The following is a 19,497-nucleotide window of genomic DNA, read 5'->3' on the forward strand; positions in this document are numbered from 1 at the left end:
TTTATCCATTTGGCAAATTGCCTCTTGGTTTTTCGCCTACCTCGTAGCAAATCATCACAACTTTTTGGGTATTGGCAGTTAGGCATTGGAATATGTGCCGTGCGTTGGAGGGCAGGTTGTGGCCAGCACCTACCCCTCCCCTTGTTGGGTATTCCGTTAAAGGAATCCGGCGGTTGTGGATCCTGTCCAATGACCTGCTGGTGGCTAAGGCCATGGCACAACCCCCGGTGACATCAGGGGAAGCTTCCAGTTGTATTTGCATCAACAAGCTCCTCCCACTGGTTGTTAACTGTAATGTGTATGGGTTGCTCGTGCGTAAGTTGCCGCCTCTCCAGGCTTTGTTGCCTTGCTAAACCTTTCAGTCTGGGCAGCCCTTCACTTCGTGGCTGCCTCAGTCGCTAGCAGAATCCATCAGTGGGCGTTTCTTAAATCTTTTCCAACATAAAAGTTGTTTGACACCCAGTCTCCTCCTACTCTCCCTGCGCGGAGGTCTTCTGCGCAGGGTGGGCGTGGGTAGCGGAGGACCCGGTGAAGAGTCCTGGAGCCCTCTCGCTGATTCCCCCATCCGCCCCTCTATATCCCTGGTGTTGCGCTGATTTGCTTCCCCATCTGCGGAGCTGCCTCTCTCCCTGCTGGGCCCTTCTCCAGCATCATTTGAGAGCCTTCCCTCCGCCTCTACCTCCGATGTCAGTTCCCTGACATTAACCTTCAAATTTCTCCCCATCGCGGGGTGGAGTCATATATGGATTGTTTGATCCAATACCTAAGCCAATACCACTCATATGCTATAACCAATAAAGTTGTGGCCTTCTTTAGCCCATTAACCTAAAATACATGTGTCCTTGTGTCTTATTTAGCCCTAAGCATGTGGTGGGTCCTTGACTCACAATGCTGGTTTGCAGCATCAGTGGAAGCCTCCTCCCTGTGGCCTTGACCTTCTCATGCTGCCCTGGTGGCCTGGGAAGAAGTTGTCCAGGAGTAGCTCCCATGCTGCCAACTTAACAGCAGAGCTTTCTCGTCTTCAGCCAAAAACCAAATTTGCAACCTGCGTCTGACTTACGCATTGTAAACTGCCTTTGCGGGTAATTAAAATGAAGGCGGCTTAAAAGACTACAGTTCCAGACCTATCAGATATTTGCGCTGAAGGCAGCAGTGCAAATGTGAAGAAGGTTAAGAGTTATTTCTGATGCTGGCTTACTCTAAAAGTTATATACCATCTCTAGGAAAAATGTGATAGACCCTCGGAAAACATGCTGCAATTTATTGTTCCCATTCATCGCAACACAGCCTTCAACATCTGCAGCATTTTTTATATTTAAAAAAAACCACCAGCTTATTGTAATTGGTTCAGATAATGTATTCCTCCCACATTTCCTTCTCTCCCGCAGCTTTTTAGGTTTTTCTCATGTAGCTGCACACTGATTTGAGTTTCAGGTGAGAAACCCAGAAATGCCGCTGCTACAGTGCTTCCTACTGCTGTCTCAGCATGCTTCTAGCTCCCACTGTCTTCCTCCGAAAGTCACTATATTTGTAATATACACCCATTGAGGGTGTGTGCCAGCTCTTATGGAGGATTAGCTGACGTTGTATATACAATGGAATATCTCGGTTCAAACTTGGGGGGTCTAAATGATTAGCATTGTATCTGCTCACTGGCAGAATCAATGGCTTTATTGCATATCCCTGTCCCCACCCCCCAAAAAACCTGGTGACTGTGACTCGGTCACCTACCTCAAGCTCTACAATTATTTATTTATTTATTTGACTGAGATACTTGTATTGTCAAGTAATGCAACTCCACAAGCCTATGAGTCTCCGTAGCTAAATTTGTTGGCAGATGCAGAGGATGGAAAGTGTCAAAATGATTATGAATTCAAAGGTGTAGGAAAGATGGGAGGTTTGGGTCCTTTTTCCGTTAAAAGACAAGATAATTAGAGAGCAATTAGATCATGAAATATTTGAATGGCTGGTGCCAAGGATGGGAGATACAGCTGAAAAGAAGCAACGGATTTATGCCTCAGAAATGTAGTTCAGGTTGTGTTGCAACACATAATGAAATAAGCAAGCCCCCTTGACAACCCACGTATGGGAACATGGCTGAATTTCTAAATCCTTTTTTACAACAAGATAGTAGTAATCTACGGAGTTCTAAGCCCTATGGAAATATGATATCATTATATCATTTGCCTGTTATGGATAGTACAAAACTAATGATTATAACAAGCCAAGAAAAACGTTGATTCTGCTGAGCAATTGGATAACGCAACACATTTCCGTAGGATTATTGTGAAAAGTCATTCATGGAGGCGGCTTTTAAAGGCAAATTCAGGTAGATTTCAGAAAGAGCTCATTAATGTATATGGGTTCACACATTTGAATGCTCCAGCCTTCACGTATATAAGAGCAATATAATAAAAGTCTTTCAATAAACACCAGATTGCACACTCTTTGCTAGCATATTGAAGAGAAGCTGAGCTAGAAAGCAGCCTAGTTAGATCTCTTTTTGTTGTTTACAATAAACATAATACCGCAATCATAACTAATTTTTTATGAACTGAAAATAGATCCTTGTTAAAATGTCTAATATAACCCTAACATTTTTTGGAAACAATCTAGGCAACAGTTGTTGTTTTTTAATGGCATATTAGGGGTGTGGTGTGTTGGTAATGACTGTAACTAAAATGTTTACTCCACTGTGACCCATTGTTTGAGACATAGGGTACAGGATCATTCACATTGCTTTTAGTTATATATTTTCCTGCCAAAGATTATTCATTGTTCGAAGGCAAACAGTTCTAATTATATAGTGGCATCATTAGCTAAGACCAGATATTTACACATATTTGAAATCAGAAACAAATGTCTCCCTATAACCTGTACCCCTTCCCACAGAAAACCAGTGAGGTTTTTCCTAGCAGAATAGAAGTGAAACTTCACTCCATTGTCTGCAGCTTAATTTTTACTTTGCACGTTTCCTCATCTTCTAAGTATCTGTGTGGAACAGGGAGTCTACCCAAAAGATAGCAAAGCCACAATCATTACCCTGTTTTCATAATACCCACTGATCATACATCATGAATGCCCCCGTCGTTTTCTTGGCCTCTCCCATACACTGTTCCTTTGGCTCCTCTCAATTTCTGTGAACTCTGCATAGCCTTTCTCAATGCAGTTAATTTCCAGTGCAGACATGCCGTTGCCTGTTGCATCCATCTTTTTCTTTTTTAAAAAAACTGCAAGCGTAAATGCAGAGCTTCTCTCAGATTCAGAGCAAAAGCAGGTTTCGTTCAATAATAACAACAACATAGTTCTAGCATGTTTAGATGATGGATCCATTTATAATCTACACTGGCCTCTATGCTGCAGAAACAGTCCAGAAAAACACACAGATTATCTTTGTTGGCCACCTGTCTGTCTTGGGGGACAATGGAGGAGTGTGCCTTTGGGGGTGAAGTCAAACCATTTGAGAGTCACATTACCTGATGGAGCTGTAGATACCAGATTAGAGAGCAGTGTTTTTGAAACATTGTGCTTTCAGGGAGACTTTCCACACCGATTCATTTGCAGAGGAGTGCCATGGAATCCCAGTGTTTTCTATAGGATTCTGGGTCCTAGGTGCAGACCCTATTCATGTTGGGTGCTGCTCACGTCTTTTGGGCCTCCTTATTGCTTTTTTAAAGTGACAGTTCAACCAAGAGTACACCCATGCTCTCCTATGGCTACACAATGCAAAGATGGATCTTTATTGGAGGCACAAACTGTTATTCATTGGAGCTTATCTGCCATTACAGCCACTATACTGAGGAACCGCTGAAAAGTTCCCAATAAACCCCAGGGCTCCCCAGAACGTAATCTGAAAGCTTCCTTTATTACCCTCGATTTAAAACCACTCCATTGTCTAATGAAAAGCATAATCTGCTGAATTGCAGGAGAAACCCCTTAAAATATATTCTGCTCAGCTAAGTTTCTAAAACTGAAAGGCTTAAGAAAAAGAAGGAACCAGGAAGGAAGATGCAATCTGTGACATTTGGTTAGCTGAGAGAAAGAATATGTGATAAGGACTGGGGGTTTCGGTTGTGAACTATTTATAGGTTCTGTCAGCTCAAGACAAGGCATTGTGCTCCCTCTGTGAATGAGGAACTTTGATGAGAAATGGACATGTTTCAATTAAAGTGGCATGAGGCATCCTTTGGCTGATGGAAGTTGCTGCATTCTAGTCAAATATATTTGTGGATTTATATTCTTTTTCTCTTCTTCCTTCCATTATAAATCAAGCATGCCTTCTCCAAAGTCCATGAAAAGAGAAAAATTGTGTGGGACTGAAATTCAATATATCATACCAGGAAAATGAAAATTTATAAAATCTAAGAGACAAATGTATGTTCTGCAGGTAGAAGCAATCAAATTTACAAAAACTTCAAATGGCCCAATTTATTTTCTCTTGTTCTCCCCCTCCCCCCACTGCATGAAAGCAATGCAATAATTCATTACATGCTAAAAAACAGTGGATTTTTTAAAAAAGAGATGATTCCAGAAAGGAAGAGGTAGCAAAGCAGAATACAGCCCCAAATCATTTTTCAAATGATTGTAATTACACCTTACTCGAGAACTGCTGTAAACACAGCAACCTCCAAATATCTGCTACCTCTGTATTCATTGTATTTGATAGAGCGGTAGGATTATTCTATTTAGCACAGCTGGAATTTAAGAATGCCTACTTTTTAAAGGGAAAAAAGTACTGTTAAGTGCCATCATTGACTGCTGACACATTTTGCTGCAGTGGACAAATGTTTTGAAGAGGAAGGACAGAGAAAAGACGGGACCTGCTTTGTCCCGTAGGAGGGGACATTACAAAATGAACAAGGCCTGAGGACCAGCAGCAAACTGAGACACAGACGCCTTTAATAAGGTGGCTTGGGCAGGATTCTACCCCTATGCACGCCTGTTGCGTTTTTCTTTTCCATCCAGTCTGTACAAACACCCAAGTGAAAATGTACCCCAGCTTTTTTTCAGTGGAGGATATATAAAAGTTTCAAAAAGTCCTCCCCCTCTTTCATGTCCATTTTTCATGTGGTGCCATTTTTCTTTGAATGGCCGTTCCCAGCTCCAGTAGAGCAGCCTTATAGATAAGTATATATATTTAGAGACCAAACCTGCTATCCGATGTTCCAGCTAAGCTTACAGGAGGCGCAAGGGTGTCATGCAGTGAAGTACGGTCTGTGGTAGCCAAGCGTACGCAACCATTTACTGCAACGGGATTACTTAATGGTCCTTGCGGCTGTGCGTGAAGCTGGGGTGGTAGTTTCAAAGGACCATTAATTTGCAGATCTGTACAACTTTATCTACGTAGGCCATAAAATTGCACTGATAAATCTAACACATTGTAAGCTGCTTGAAGCTGTTAAGAGATGTTTGCAAATTCAGACCCACAATACAGATGAGAAAAAGTTGTTCTCGCCAAGCCTAAGTTGAAACCTAGTGTGACATCAAAGATGCCTCTTAAGCAATTAACTCAATTTGGCAACATCTTCTAATAGGAGACTGCAACTGTATTTTGTGCTTATCAAAGAGAAGATACTTCTACAATGGTTCTCTTTATTGTACCGCTAAATCAGGAATGGTTCCTGTTACGTTAGCCTACATTAAGGAACAATGAAGTTAATATTTTCTACTGTGCAGTCAGATTCTTCTTTGGGGGAGCAGATAATAATAGAATTAAATCACCTCAGGTATTTTTCTCACTGATGGACAGAGCATGGCATTCAAGGGCAGAGAACCTGAATTTTAATTTTTAATTTTTATTTTATTTCTGTCACACATACAGTGGTACCTCGGGTTAAGAACTTAATTCGTTCTGGAGGTCCGTTCTTAACCTGAAACTGTTCGTAACCTGAAGCACCACTTTAGCTAATGGGGCCACCCGCTGCTGCCGCACCGCCAGAGCACAATTTCTGTTCTCATCCTGAAGCAAAGTTCTTAACCCGAGGTACTATTTCTGGGTTAGCGGAGTCTGTAACCTGAAGCGTCTGTAACCCGAGGTACCACTGTATTCAGTCCTCTAGTACATGCAGGGGTTAGCCCAGAACCCACTTTCAGTGTTACAAATGCACGGTAAGACTTAATCAGGAATGTGGTGTAGCAAACTGCAGTGACTGAGACATTGGAAGAGACAAAGAGCTGGTTTGCATATAACGCTAAACCAAAGCATGGCTTAGGGTGGACATAAGCATTCCTGGAGAGGAGATCATGGCTGCTGTACTCCTCCCCTAGTCCTCTTGCTTCTGCGCTGCTGGAAACTGAACCATGATTTGACTTGGCGTATCAGCCGAACCTGACTCTAGACAAATCACGAACTGTAAACCCAAGATCTGTAATTCTTCATTAACTTCTAGTTGTTTGTGTGGAACAAGACAAACCGTGATCCCAGGTTCAGAAGACAAACCATGGCTTAGCTCACAGCAAGGCATCAGTTGGTCTGGTGGAGGACATCATCTCCATTGCATGAGCCTCTGCATTTGCACCAAGCCATAGTTTGGCTTGGTGTTATGTGTGAAGCAGCACAAAGAGTTAATGGTTTAGAAATGTGACAAACTGGATAGCAGAAAGTCCTGTAGACTATTGACTGCTTCCCATGTGCATCACAGCTCGCTTGGATGTGTGAGTGAGCAATCACAGATCAAAGTCTACAAATGAAGTTTTCACATCATCCTAGACATGATTCACATGTTCCCTGCTTCCAACCACCAACGGCTACGTAGTCAAGTGATGAGAAATCAAATGATGTTTGTATTGCATGTGTGAACTAGCCCTAGGTAACACAGTGGAACAAGGTCAAACCAGTGTTGGCAGCTCTCATACACTGAAGCTTCTCTGGGAGCGAAACTATATATTACATTCTTGTTGTTTTTGTTAAATAGCAACCATAGGTGGGAGGCAAACCCAGACATAATAAATCCGATCACACTTTTAATGTAGTGGGCACATTCTGCCCTTACTCTGTCTGATGTGAGACCCCCAGTCTCCCCAGGCATGCCATACCTTGCGGCTAAGCTTGCATTCTGTTTCAGAGTAATTTATCTTCCCTAACAGGGAGCACCATACTGACTGGGACTAGGTTTTATTATCTTATTATACCTGTGCTGTGCTTAATGCACCGGCACCCAGTCCCAAAAAATGGCTGCTTCGTGGCTTTGGACCAGGGTACAGTGGTACCTTGGGTTACATACTTCAGGTTACATACACTTCAGGTTACAGACTCCGCTAACCCAGAAATATTACCTTGGGTTAAGAACTTTGCTTCAGGATGAGAACAAAAATCGTGCTCCGGCGGCGTGGCAGCAGCAGGAGGCCCCATTAGCTAAAGTGGTGCTTCAGGTTAAGAACAGTTTCAGGTTAAGAATGGACCCCCGGAACGAATTAAGTACTTAACCTGAGGTACCACTGTACTTCAAAATATTGCCCACCTCCATGTGTCCCACCCACTTAGATCTCCAATGGAGGGCCTCCTTCAGGTTCTCCCACCATCTGAGGTGAAGCTGAGGGCCTTCTCGGTGGTGGTGCCCACAGACAGATGCCTTGAGTGTGTTGGCACATCTCACACCAGCATTTGAAGCCCTGTTTGTGTGGGAAATCGGGTTTTCTCAAGAGGAATCTGCTTAGTGGTGGCTTCCCTCTCCAAAACCGGTTGTGTGAAACGGCCTTCCCTCTCTCTTTCAGTAAGGATCTGGAAATTCTGAAGATTTTCTCCCTTGCCTCAGCCTCTGCCATTGCTACTGCCATTATTCATAACCCGCGTCCTCAGTGAGGGGGATGCGACTGTCGCTGATACTCTCCCCGCTGCCGGGTTTGGCGCGGCATCTGCTTTCTGAAAGGCAGGGAAATGTCACTGCTGAATGTCAGAGTGGATGAAGTGACGGCCTAGCGGAGGATCCTCGGGGGCCTATTGTCCCTTCCTCTCCTTTTCTACTTAATGGAACTGTTAAAAAGATCAGGAAGAGCTGTAGATGAGATAAGTGAAGAACAGCACATGACAGGCAGCACAGACCAGTGAGACTAATGTGTGCCCCTCTGATGCATGAGGGAGTGTGCTGTGGAAAAATATTGCTTTGTTACACAAAACGTACCTGCTCTTTGTCATACATAAGGCTACTTTGCAAAAAAAAATGTCATGATTTCCTCCCTCCACCACAAACATTATTTTTATTTATTATATCTCTGTCTCCTTCGGGGCATACTAAGAAGGCTTCATTTCAAGAGTTCTTTCTATCTTAAAATATATGTTTTAATAAAGGGGTTATTAAACCCCTTGGTACTCCCCTTTGCAACCAGCAGTTGGTCCCTTTAGCCGCTTCTTTCTCTCTTTTTCTGAATTATCCTTTGCACTTTTCTGCAGTCCGCCCACCAAGGCAGTTGTTTGTTGTTGGGATGCAAAGAATTTAACGCAGTCAAATTATTTCTTGTCAAAGGATTCAAAAAAATCAGTCCAGCATAAGCAGGAACTCCCCAGGCTCATTTCCTAATGCAGATGCAGTAAACTTTTGGCATATAAGTTTATCAGGTAGTTATCAAGTCGACAGCTGCTAAAATGAAAAATGTTAAGCTGATAATGTAATAAATAACAACCTGCGCTTCCTGGCTGAGCTTCAGAGAAACCCACATTTTAATATATTTTTTAGATGTGGGAGACGAGTTTCTCTTTGAACTGTTACTCCTTGTGCTTCTACTGTGGGGTGGCTTCTGATGGGGCTACATGAGGGTTATCTTGACTCCATGTGGTCCTTTGACCCCTGGCCAACAGATGGAAATAATATATTTTGTGCTCCAAGGTATTTTGGATGCCTCTCTCAGTAATAAGTCCAGTCCTGCCAACTCCAAGTGCAAAGAATGGAGCGTGGAGCAGCTTTGCTGAAAACCAGTATGTCGGTGACTTGTGGAAGTCAGGTGATCATTTGTCACACCTCAACCCGTGTGATGTATCAGCAGAGAATGTAGTGCACCAAGAAAGTCTTCAGAGATTTCCTGCTCCCAGCAAGCGCCTTCTTCCAGAGTCCAGGGTTAAGGGGAAAACTCCTTTCCCACACAGTTCAAAGTGGTAAAGTGTTTATTGTCTCCAGACACAAGACAAAGCAAAACACTGCTATCTGCTATATACAGTTTTTTTATGCTCTTTGAAGTAAAGAGACACATGCGTGGAGAGATCCACTAACACTATCAGCATGCTAGCTAATGCTGCTGTGTAAAACCCACAGCCCCTTCCCCTAACTCTTACGTGTTCAGAGTCTGACCCTGACACAGACAGGACAGCATCGGGAAATGAATGAGAATGAAAGCAAAAGGAATGAAAGCAATGCCCCAGAGACTATTATACCTGTCTCTATGTGTAGGTATATTTCCTGAGCCAATGGGAGGGTGAAAAACTCAGCAAACCATACACTTGACTTTGCTGGTACAGCATTGCTGTGGTAACCCAGTGCACATGACACTCTTATCTCAGAACATTCAGATGTGGGGCTCATGCTCCTCAAGACATCAGACCAAGCTCTGTGCAATTTAACTGGTTGTTCATATGACACCAATGCAATATAGCCTTCTTCTCCCACACCATGCCACCTTGGTCAACACATTCATTTCCCAAGACCACCACACTACTGAAGCTTTCAACAACCAGCTCCTCCAGCACACAAGTCATGCTCAGCAGGAGTACAGTGAGAGGGGTACACCGATGACCATGGGTACTGGGGGCAGAGGTCTACAAATAAAGATGCTCTGTGTTCTTCTCCTCCGTGAACAGGCCAGCCAAGATGGTGCCCAAAACCAGGAAACTGCACTGGTCTAAAGATGTCTTGAGATGAGGGCAGTGCCATGACTTTTATTTCTTGGGGGGGGGATTCCCTTTCTCCCTGCCTCTGCCCCCCCCCCCCATTGCCCTGTGGCTCTCCTTCAGAAATATAGACAATGGCGGTCAGGTTTAGAGAAATGAAACGTTGAAGAAATGAAACTTTCTTGTTCTTTGAATGTGAATGGTCAAGTTGTTCCCTCTGTTCTTTACAGGGACCTTTTAATTATCTGAAAACGTGTATTTCTTTCCATTCTGCAAATGGCTTCCTTTTTTCAAAATATTTTCTCACTACTTGCCTACTTTACATACCGACCCAGGGCATTAAGTTAACCCACACCCCCCAAAAAAACAGTTGGCCAGAGGTGGGTGTCAGGTATAAACCAGCTCCAAGAGAAGGTTTACAGCCAACTGCAGAAAACAGCCAGGAACAGAGAGGCTTTGATGATAGTCAGGCGGTGGTGGCGAGTGGGGGGGGGAGCCAGCAGCTGCGGAATTCAGCTCTTCCTGACCTTGACAGGGAAGCTGACAAGGCAGTAGCTGAGAGCAGGCTAGAATGCAGTCAACGCTCGCCTGAAGCACAGTCAGGCGCAAAAGAACTCAGAGATAGCCTGTCAGAAAAGGAAGAGGTGGGGGCTAATCCACCAAGTCCAAGGAGTTGGCGAATGGGAGGGTTGCAAGACAGGAAGCAAAACAAGAGGTGTAAGGTTCGTAAGTTCAATTGCTTCTGGCCACGCCGAAAGGAATCTTCAGAAGGGTCATCTTGAGTGATGATGCCGGAGGCTTTGTTAGAGTCGTCCGGAGCTATCTGTTTGTTTTTGCAATAAATCCTCCTTTTTAATTTGCTACACTTACTGTGTTATCAAGCCGGGAACCTGGACTCCTGACAGAGAGTGGCATCATCCTGCATCACAGCTAGTTGAAAAGCAATTTCCAAATGCTCACTTTTAGTACAATAGATTTGTAGCAGACCTAGTTGTTCTTTCCTTCCAGACATCACCTCTGCTGGAGGGTCATGTCATTTCCCCAACACTCAAGTCACAGTATCTGTCTAGTAAGAAAATTCCAATTTTCTTCCCATCAAGCTTATGCCTAACAATGGCAATTGTTTTGGGTAACCTGGTTATATGGAAATCATGGGTACCTGTTGGATATTGCCAGTAATATCACTAGTGACAAGCAGAGCCATTCTTCATCCCTCCCTAAGTCAGAATTTGAATTGATTTTCCTTTTTTCTATTTCATTTAATAATGTATTCCCTCTTTTTGAGGAGCTTCCTCTTCAAAGAAGCTTACCGTCTCCCATAAAAACCAGCTGCACTTAACAACAATTATTCATATGCTGAATTGTTCCCCCACTGAACTACTAAAGCAGAGGAGTTCTCATATATTTGGGGATACCCACAAACTTCTCCGTTCTTCTTCTGTGCCATAATAGTGTCCTGCCATTTCACGAGACTTCTGCTCTGTCCATCTATCCTATCAGTAATAGTATATTTTACATATTTATTTATAAAAGTATTTATGTACTGCCCTCTCATAAAATATCACGGCAGTAAATAGTTCTACTTCACTGGACCATTCCTTTGTTTCATAAAATCCATATATTGTGTGATGGGGCGGGGCAGAAACAGACCTCAGAGCTGTTTACAAAAAGCTAGTTTGTGGTGTGGACCTAAGGAGGGAGGGAAACATGTTTTAATACCATGCGAAGTTTTACGAGAAAGCTGTACAAAGTGGGGATGGGGAACAAATCCATTCAGTTCACATTTTAATGGAAGCTTACTAACGTTACTTAATTTGCATGCCCCAAACCAAAACAGTAACCACCACGCAGCTGTGGTTGGTCCTTAAAAATTTTCACCTCTCCTCATTTGGTGATTGTTATGTACTGAGTGAATAGGATCCAAAATGCAGCAGTCTGATTGGTCCTAGAACAATAGGATCCAAAATGCAGCAGTCTGATTGGTCCTAGAACAATAGGATCCAAAATGCAGCAGTCTGATTGGTCCTAGAACAATAGGATCCAAAATGCAGCAGTCTGATTGGTCCTAGAACAATAGGATCCAAAATGCAGCAGTCTGATTGGTCCTAGAACAATAGGATTCAGAATGCAGCAGTCTGATTGGTCCTAGAACAATGCAGCAGTATGATTTGTCTGCAGGAGCCACCCAATCCGGCTCCAGATGGAAGTGAATCCATAACCTGATTGGCCTACAGGAAAATTCCAGAATTAGCCAATCACGTGCAGCCCATTGTGTAACTAATGTATATAAAGCAGATACTTTGAGGGGACTTTCATTCCTCCTCACCACTGTGAGCTGAATAAAGAGCATGAAATCCACTCTCGACTCTGAGTATATTTCAGTGGTGCGGTTCTCCAATCCAAAAATATGAACAGAAAAGCATACATTGCTTATAAGAGTGAAAACAGTGTTCACAAATTCATTGTGTTGGGAGAAATTGCCTGCAAAAATATGTTTGTTTTTAAAAAAATGTGTGTGTATATGTGCACAACAGTAGAAAAGCACATTCAAAAATACATGTGAATTTTCATCTGGAGTTATTTTGTTTTTTAAAAAAACAATGAACAATTTTGAAATGCAGAGGACAGAGCTTAAGGGTGGAAAAAAAACAAGAAACTGAGAGAAACTTAAATTGACAAATTTGTCCATCCCTAGAACTTTCTATTTACGTCGTCTCTAAACCACTGATAAAAAAATTAATGTTTTCCACTTGAGAGCTGCTTCATTAACATCGAAGAGAGGGAAGCCAAGCTAAAGCAATACCAGAAACACATGATGCCAAACTGGCAGCTGAACAGATGAGCAGATGTATTACGGAGCAATAATACATCTGCTCACTGAAATTTCCTTGCTGCAGAAAAACTCTTGAGGCTGATTCTCAACGCAGAAGGTGCCACTAGGGACTGTGGTCCTATTTCTGATCTTTTGGTGAGAAAAGGTAAGACAGCCAGTGTGTTCCGCTCTTCTGCTCTGTTTTTCTGCCTGCTAAACACCTTCTTCCTTCCAGTTACCTTCATTTCCACTCAGACAGGTTTGAGCTGTTGGCCAGCCACCAGATACAAAATCTAACACCTGTCTGCCAGATGTCTGCTGTTGTATATGTCACTGCTATGCCATCTGCCCTGCAACCTGGCAGGCCTTCTCTCAAGAACTTGGAATCAAAGCGTATTAATGAGGGGAATAATTTCATGTATCACCTGCTTTACAAAAACTCTTCTTGAACCCGCATAAGATTGCTTCCTCGCCATCCCCTTTCTTCGGCGCATCTGAGCGATGCCTGTGTATTCCATTTTTTACTGTGTGGTCCTTGGGTGTGTTTTCCCTCAGACTGGATTTGTGTCGATTTTATATTATGAACAACTTCCTTCTTGTAGGTCCAGAATTGGTTCTGATTTACTTATGGGCTGGTTCTGTGACAATGAGCATTCATCCTGCATTCAGGACATTCCCATTAATCATTTGTCCATCCTATACTTTTCAAAGCATTTCTCCATTACAGTGGTACCTCAGGTTAAGAACTTACCGTATTTTTTGCCCTATAGGACACACTTTTTCCCCTCCAAAAATGAAGGGGAAATGTGTGTGCGTCCTATGGGGTGAATGCAGGCTTCAGGAAGCTCTGCACAACCCTCGGGAGACCGGCTCCGAGGGTTGCACAGAGCTGCCTGCAGTCCCGGGATCAGCGCACTTCTTCCCATCGCCAGCCCCACAAGCTCAGGGGACAGCAGGGAGGCAGAGCGTGCCTTCCCACTGTTCCCCGACCTGGTTCTTCCAGCCCCGCACCTGGGGGGGAAATAATTTTTTTTTCTTTATTTCCCCCCCAAAAAACTAGGTGCGTCCTATGGGCCGGAGCGTCCTATGGGGCGCAAAATACGGTAATTCGTTCTGGAGGTCCCTTCTTAACCTGAAACTGTTCTTAACTTGAGGTACCACTTTAGCTAATGGGGCCTCCTGCTTCTGCTGCGCTGCCAGAGCACGATTTCTGTTCTCATCCTGAAGCAAAGTTCTTAACCCGGGGTACTATTTCTGGGTTAGCGGAGTCTGTAACCTGAAGCATCTGTAACCTGAAGCATCTATAACCCGAGGTACCACTGTACCTTCCAAACCACCAAAAGTCTCTCCGTGTGTTTTTTTAATGGATTTGTTCCACTTGAGCAACAGAGCTCTTTAAACTGCTTGAATTGTGCAAACGGTACGTCCTTGAATCTTTCCCACAAAATACTGACAGCCCGGAGGCCCTCAGACTCTTGTGTCGGGGACTGTTTCTGCATGGGCCATTCTGTGTGTCACCGTCTGTGGAGCTGAAGTCTCAGACTTGCCCCCTTAATTCAGTGGATTGATGTGTTTTGTCAGCGAACAGCCTCAGCTAAGTCCTCTTATCTGAGAAACCGCTGGCAAGCCAAGACAAAACCGTATCTCAGGCTAATTTATCTTTATTAGAGTGCAGCCTAACAAGGACCTGTGTGTCCTAGTCTGAAGAAGTTGGTAGCCCATATTTTGCACTTGTGGCAAGAACTGATCAAGGCCCGGTGGCGGCAACGTCAGTGCATCGGCTGCCGTTCATAGCTTGACAAAGCATCCGCAAAGTAATGTTGACATTTTGGCTCTTGCCAGCTTGGCAAGTAGTGAGGGGACAGGGGTGAACAGCAGAAGAGATCTTGTCCACATGGGCCTGCAAACAAAGCCACTGGGTTCAGCCAGAAACTATGTTGGCCAGCAGGTAATGGCTTTTTCCACCTGCCTTGCCCCAGCCTCCAGCCCTAGGAGCCTTCATAAGGGCGCTGCTTCCAGAAGAACTGAGAGGGGAGAGAGACTCTGTTTGCCATCAGGGGGTAGTTGGTTTCACCTCTGCTGTACCCCCTCGAATCTGAGGAACCTTCAGAAGGAAGTTGCTGCCATGGGCATTATGTATATGTGTATTTTGCCCATGTATGGAGATTGTGTGTATGAACTTAACAGTGTTTAGTTTATCTTTCGTGTGCTGTTTTGTTAATGTTGTTAATATTGTTTTATAGATTATAAATGCACCATATAATATGACTTTTGCTTTACAGTGGTGCCTCGCAAGACGAAATTAATCCGTTCCGCGAGTCTCTTCGTCTAGCGATTTTTTTGTCTTGCGAAGCAACCCTATTAGCGGCTTAGCGGCTTAGCGCTATTAGCGGTTTAAAGTTAAAGGTAAAGGTACCCCTGCCCGAACGGGCCAGTCTTGACAGACTCTGGGGTTTGTGCGCCCATCTCACATCTATTGGCCGGGGGCCAGCGCTGTCCGAAGACACTTCCGGGTCACGTGGCCAGCGTGACAACGCTGCTCTGGCGAGCCAGAGCCGCACACGGAACGCCGTTTACCTTCCCGCTGGTAAGCGGTACCTATTTATCTACTTGCACCCGGGGGTGCTTTCGAACTGCTAGGTGGGCAGGCGCTGGGACCGAGCAGCGGGAGCGCACCCCGCCGTGGGGATTCGAACCGCCGACCTTTCGATCGGCAAGCCCTAGGCGCTGAGGCTTTAGCCCACAGCGCCACCCGCGTCCCCATTAGCGGTTTAGCGGCTATTAAAGGCTTAGCGGCTATTAAAGGATTAGCGGCTAAAAGGCTATTAGCGGCTTAGCGGCTTAGAAAAAAGGGGGGAAGCGGAAAAAAATCGGAACACTTGCAAGACGTTTTCGTCTTGCAAAGCAAGCCCATAGGGAAAATCGTCTTGCGAAGCACCTCCAAAACGGAAAACTCTTTCGTCTAGCGGGTTTTCCGTCTTGCGAGGCATTCGTCTTGCGGGGCACCACTGTAGCTGCAGTATTTAGATTATGTTTTAGTTGTTGCTCTGTTAACAGTGCTTTATAGTTTGTAATTGTTTTGCTGAAAATTTGTTATTTATTCTGTACAATATATGCTGTATTTGTGATGTTCTGTTATGTTCTATCATGGTTTTGTTACTAGATTCAGGTACATAGTCGTGTTGGTCTGACCCCATCAAAATATATATAAAAAAATTAAAAAAATATCCAGTAGCACCTTAGAGACCAACTAAGTTTGTTCTTGGTATAAGCTTTTGTGTATGCACACTTCTTCAGATACACAGATGGTTTTGTTATTTATTGTTCGTAAGCCACTTTGGGATTCATTTGACTGAAAAGCAGCATAGAAATATAATAAATCCGCCAAATCAAATCCCTAGGCTGATTTGCATGTACACAGGAAAGTAGCATTATTTATTTTGGGAAGTTGGGGGAAAATGGTGTCAATGAACACAGAAATTGTCCAGTTTTCATTGACAGGGAGGATATTGCAAATGATTGCTCAGTTTGTGGATTCAAATATCAGCAGGAAAGATGTGATATCCCCACTTCAAAGGAGAGCAGTGGGGGCTAGAGATGTATATCTTAAAGGCACATACACCTGCCATAGTGGATGTGTGACACACCTTTCACTGACAGCTGCCACTCCTACTCTTCTTCCTGCCAGCCCATCACATCCGCCAAGTTTCTGTACTAAACCATGGCAGCAGTGAACAAACTGTGAAAATGGCAGTCAGGCAAAAAAGGATGAGATTGCTTGCACAAAAATTTCCTGGTCCTCTGGGAAGGATTAAAAAGTCAAAATCTACCCTTTCAAATAAAAATGATAGGTAGATTTTATAAGTATCCCTTCTGCTTTAAAGTTCTTATGATCTTATAACTGATAAATGAAACCTTTCTGGGACTGCCTCTCAAATACTCGCCTGTGCTTCCTAGCATGCCAAATGAAAACTGTGCCTAGGTAATCTTATTTAAGAGTGTACATGTGTACTTTGGTTCTAATTTATTTTTTGCATGTGAAGACTGCTAATTCTCATAACATTTATTAAATACCGCATTAAACTAACGGGGCTCCTTTTCCTGGTACTGCATTCTGAAGATGGAATCCTATGAGTTAATTTCAACGTAACTGATATTTTGTTTTCAAAAAACTGTGTAAGTTCATTTTAATTGTAAGTAAGGTGGACAACCACCTGCTTTTCTCTTCCACATGATTTCAGGTTAATTATTGCTTCTGAAATATTATTTCTACAGTGTTCGAGGCATACAATGTAAGCAGCTGCCGAAAAATAACACTGAATTTTCTTAACCGTATTTTCATACCTAACATCTATTCACTCTTCCAAGCAAACCAAATTAACATACAAAGCAAAGGTGTGTCTTTTGTTCTGTGTGACTTACTCTGTTCACGTTCAGTGGTTGTGACAATTATGCAAGAAAAACACCCCACACTAATTTAGGATTTTTAATACAGTGGTACCTCGCAAGACGAATGCCTTGCAAGACGAAAAACTCACAAGACGAAAGAGTTTTTCATTTTTTGAGTTGCTTCGTAAGATGAATTTCCCTATGGGCTTGCTTCGCAAGACGAAAAACGAAAAAAATGAAAACGTCTTGCAAGTTTGTTTCCTTTTTCTTAAAACCATTAATACCCAGGGTGACTTCGAGGAGCAACTCATAGCACGCGGTGTGGTAGCCTTTTTTGAGGTTTTTGAAGACTTTGGTGATTTTGAAGACTTTGGGAAACCGTGCTTCGCAAGACGAAAAATTCGCAAGACGAAAAAACTCACAGAATGAATTAATTTCGTCTTGTGAGGCACCACTGTAATTTAAACATCAATGAGCAACAAAATAAATATAGGAGTTGAAGTACCTTGTGTTAAGGGTTTCAGAACTTACAGGGTTAAAGAGTTCTGAGTGACGTTCTGAATGACGTCTCACATTCTTGAGGCGTGGTTACAGACACATTCGGGAGTGGTTTTACTCTGAGTGTTTCAGTCTGTGTTTGCTTGGACGGAAGGCGAGAGAGAAAATGTGTGCTCTCTCACCAGGAGATTTATGAGCTGTTTTACGGCACGAATAAAGTCTTGGAGATAAGCAAGACAGGCTGTGTCAAGTCTGAATTATTCCCACACACTGCATTCGCTTCACGCCGCTGCGGCTAAGCCAGCCAAAGAGGGCAGAGAGGACGTTTCCGTGATCGGAGGGAGCAGAGGTGCACAGAGAAAGCCTTCAGGACTCCGTGTGACCCTCTTGGCGGCCATACCTTGTACAGTGGTGCCCCGCAAGACGAACGCCTCGCAAGACGGAAAACTCGCTAGACGAAAGAGTTTTCCGTTTTGGAGGTGCTTCACAAGACGAATTTCCTATGGGCTTGCTTCGCAAGACGAAAATGTCTTGCGAGTTCTTGCTGGTTTTTTTTCCTTCCCCCCTTTTTCCCAAGCCGCTTAACAGCTGATCCGATCAGCAGATAAGCCGCTAAAAGCCGCTAATAGCGCTAATCCGCTAATCCGTCAATGGGCTTGATTCGCAAGACGAAAAAACCGCTAGACGAAGAGAATCACAGAACGGATTCTTTTCGTCTTGCGAGGCACCACTGTACTTCAGCTCTTTATGCTGGATGTGAGGTCTGTGGAAGTGGCCCAATAGAAGCTTCCCTTTTTATGCAGGAATTGTGGGGAATTCATAGTGCAGTGAGTGGTACCTCGGTTTAAGAACAGCCCTGTTTATGAACTATTCGGTATATGAACTCCACAAAACCGGAAGTAGTGTCCCAGTTTGCAAACTTTACCTTGGTCTACAAACGGAAGCTGAACAGTGGAAGGGCACTGGCGGCGGGCGGCCTCATTAGGGAAAGCGCACCTTGGTTTAAGAACAGTTTCGGTTTAAGAACAGACTTCCAGAATGGATTAAGTTCGTAAACTGAGGTACCACTGTATCACTGAAGGTCTTCATTGGGCATAAAAAGGGTATGGCTGTGGAAAGACACAGCCAGATGGGCAGAGTATAAATAATAAAGTTATTATTATTATAGCAAGAGACAAAAATGTGGATGACAAGATTATAACAGGCTAGAATTGCTGTGGAAAGGCCTTTCAGAAATGTCAGGCATCACCTCTCTGTGAGTTTGTTCAAGTGAAGTTGGCTTGACTCTCAGCTGTTTGGTCTTGCTTTTGTTTGGCAAGGAAACAGAAAGCAGGGAAGAGTTAAGCAAACAAGGTACAAAGTGACTTGAGGGAAATCTATGACATGCTTTTAGGATGTGTGTTCATCATTTCTTGACCACCAGTCTGCTGATGGTTCATGAATCAAGAGGCAAGTGGTAGAGAAAGGAAAGTCTTTCCCTAGGCCAGTGACATTTCAGACGGCTTGTTTTCTATACTGAAGGGGAGTTGGAAACCAGAAGTAATTTTCTTATAGAAGAAGATTAATGGAGTTGGAAGAACTGCAAGACAAAACTATCCTGGAAATCTTAGTGCATTTCATCATTCAAGTTGGACTCTGATTAGAAACTTCCCCACCACTGCAAGGAGTTAGAAGCTTTCATTCATCAGTAAGAACTTGAAAAAGACTATTTGTTAAATGGATGTTTTACCAGAGGTTCATAATATTTGTTGTTGTTTCTGTATATGGTTGAAAACTTACATTAGCACAATACAGATACCATTTGGATATAAGGTGGATCTCTTTATTTGCTCCACAGACTTTAAATTTACAGTATGTCAATTTGCTCTGCATTATGAATGGATGTAGCAACTTCCCTGGTTGTCTTGCAGCCCCAACTCTTTCCCAAAAGTCTGAGAATAAGCAAAAGAAGTTGTTAAGGGTGCAGGTTTCCTACCCACCA

At 43.5% G+C, this 19,497-nt stretch overlaps 1 protein-coding gene across 1 annotated transcript in view; it reads left to right on the top strand.

Moving 5' to 3' along the window:
- LHFPL3 (LHFPL tetraspan subfamily member 3) overlaps nt 1-19,497 on the top strand; it is a gene marked incomplete at its 5' end in the record, with an annotated part of 244,742 nt that overhangs the window by 141,593 nt on the left and 83,652 nt on the right. The gene's annotated exons all lie outside the window — the stretch shown is intronic.

The sequence above is a fragment of the Podarcis vaucheri genome (assembly GCF_965113315.1).
Source record: "Podarcis vaucheri genome assembly, chromosome: 10".
Taxonomy (NCBI): Eukaryota; Metazoa; Chordata; class Lepidosauria; order Squamata; family Lacertidae; genus Podarcis; species Podarcis vaucheri.